Here is a 2,695-nt window from a genome sequence, read left to right as displayed (position 1 = left end):
ATAAATACGAAAATTTTCATTACATTAAATTTATTAGTTATATTTTTGAGTATTAGCCTTCACAGCGCCCTCATGATTAAAAGTGTTTCTAATAAATTTCATTTATATCATTGTATATCATAACTTGTAAATGTTATTGTGATACCGGCCGATAGATGTTATCTGGTCGGACCATATTGGAAGTATTTTTCTGAATAAATAAAATAAAAAAAAAATACATGCGCTATCTCAAAGTAACCATTTCTCAAATGTTACACTGCAGAACTGGAACAGCAATATACGAGATGATCTTACATATCCTTAGAAATACATGCGAATAGAAAGCCTTTGTCCCATTCCGAGGAATGTATACGGGCACTTTACCAGATAGTACTCGTCATGACGAATACAAATGACAGTTAAAGTCAAGGCTGACTTTGCAACAACGGGACCTCACAAGTCAGTGGGTCGGCCATACCAAGTGCTTTGGCGCTAGGTAAATTTCACCATAGAGAATGAATGCTACGTACGAGAAGAAAATAAATTTAATCCGAAAAGTTCCACTCCAAGATTTCACCATATCTTTGTGCAAGCACATTCGTGCCAGAAACAGCACATTTGAATAAGATCTTTGCAATCACTTAAGATCCTACTATGTACACCTTCACTAACAAGTCTTGTAGACGCTGCTATGAAGAAATGGCTGAATGAACTAAATCACCTAAAAAAGATTTTTTTTTTTTTTTATAGTTAAAGAGAGTGGAAGAAAAAAAAATATTTCACCCCAATTTTTTGATTTCTCTAATGAAAACTATGTATCATTATAAGTTGTATGGGTTTCTCAAAGTAAATTCACTGATTTTTCAAGTTTATTTTAGAAGAATTGTTAGAATTTATAAATATATATCTCGGGCTCTACTGAACATAAATAGCTCAATTAGGGCTATGTTTTGGAAAATTTACTCTGCTTTAAATGATGTCCTTTAAGGTTTTCTAGTATTGTTGGTAGTTTCAAATATATCGAGCTCTAAATGAAGAGTTAATTTTTTTTAACGTTTTGAAACAGCCGTAAATATAAAAGACCGGCATATTTCATTCCCCCCTTATATAGGTGGCAGACTCATCAATTTTTGACAAGTAATAATACATATTTTTCATTAAAGTAATAAAAATTGGGATGAAGTTTTTTTTTCTTGGGCTCTTGTACTAAAGTATGTTACTAAACATTACACAATAATTAAAAACGTTGTCAGTCAAACATTTTATAAATAATCAAAAAAGGACATTAATACTTACTTAGAAACTTGCCTCTAATGGTCCTTTCGCCTTCTGGGAACATACCAGGTCTGAATACCTACAATTGCATTGTAATTTACACGGACGAACGAATGGACTATTCACAGCTACATCAATGGATGCCATCAATCCTAAATAGGAAAATGAGACTGAAAAGGCACTGGATGAAAGACCTTCCATAACTAAATAAGGTGACAAAATTAAGCTATAGTAAGATAATATTCTAACTCTTACCTGTTTTCGTTGTCGGACCAATTATTGATTGTAAAAAAAAAGAAATAAAAAAATTAACCCAATATGAAGTACTCATAACTATTTTCTTTTAAGCCATTAACATTTAGAGACTTACAAAAATTAGGAAGGTCAATAACTAGTTATTTTTATCAAAACATATGATACGTAACTTTTGATACTTTTGCAGGGAATAAGGATTTTAAAAAAATAAGAACTATCATGTGTGCACCCCACCAAGAATAAATAAAAAACACAACGAAACTCCTAACTAAAATTTATTTATTTATTTTTTACACGCCGCAATGCTATAGCTTTAAATATATTTACCGGGTGTAGATCCCTTAATTAAGCGTTGAGTAATCTTCTAAATTATCCCGTTAAGTTATCCCTTTTTTGACCCGAATATTTTGCGTAATACTTTATTTTCGAAAACCTTAAGACGCTTTTCGTTCCTTAGTCTAAGAGGCCACGTCTCACACCCATAAAGAACCGTGGGAAGGATAATGATTTTTTAAATTCTAATTTTTAAGTTTTTCGATAGAAAGCGCGAACAAATTAAAAAATAACAAGCATTTCCCGCCTTCAAACTAGCTTTATTTCCTCATCAATTTCGTTTTTTCTAGTTATTATAGAACCTAAATACTTAAACATATCTACCTGTTCAAACGTATTTCCTCCTATATAATGAAAAGCATAATAACAGAAAAATTTTGTTGTAAAAAAACTAATTTTATAAATTTAAGGTAGTTGTTCGCGTAACAATTTGAGAATTTTTCACTAATATTAACTAACTGAAAGTTTTTTTTTTTTTTTCATTCTACCCAAATTGGCTCTGACGTTTTGTCAAAATTTTAAGTTCGATCAAAATGGAACTTTTTGTTTTGAATGGTCATTAAAAGGACTTTATCTTATCCTCATTGAAGTCTAAATTTTTGTTTATTCCCGTATCATAAGAACAATTTAATTTAACCACTATGTAAAAATATTTAAAACTATTTTCAGCTTCCTAATCGGATTCAATTCTACTCGTATGCCATATGTAGCTTATACGTATTGAATAATTTTTCCTTCTATGTAATACAGTAATATTTCCGTTTAAACAAAAAACTGCAATCGTATGGCTGATTGTTATTGATCAGTGCCCCACGTGGCTGAGAAAACAAAAGGAACTCACACTCGCTAGTGG

General features: G+C 30.9%; 1 long non-coding RNA gene across 1 annotated transcript; it reads right to left on the bottom strand.

The window, feature by feature from the left end:
• Positions 1 to 513: 513 nt before the first annotated feature.
• Positions 514 to 1,641, bottom strand: LOC136796909 (uncharacterized). Its single transcript, XR_010844697.1, has 3 exons — positions 1,510 to 1,641; positions 1,276 to 1,424; positions 514 to 700 (listed from the first exon to the last, which is right to left on the bottom strand). It is a non-coding gene; the product is annotated as an uncharacterized lncRNA (long non-coding RNA).
• Between the last annotated feature and the right edge of the window lie 1,054 nt (positions 1,642 to 2,695).

This window comes from Halyomorpha halys, unplaced genomic scaffold (assembly GCF_000696795.3).
Source record: "Halyomorpha halys isolate HHAL.00 unplaced genomic scaffold, Hhal_1.1 Scaffold239.1, whole genome shotgun sequence".
NCBI lineage: Eukaryota > Metazoa > Arthropoda > Insecta > Hemiptera > Pentatomidae > Halyomorpha > Halyomorpha halys.
The sequence above is the reverse complement of the archived record's forward strand: the minus strand, read 5'-3'. Positions and strand labels throughout refer to the sequence as shown.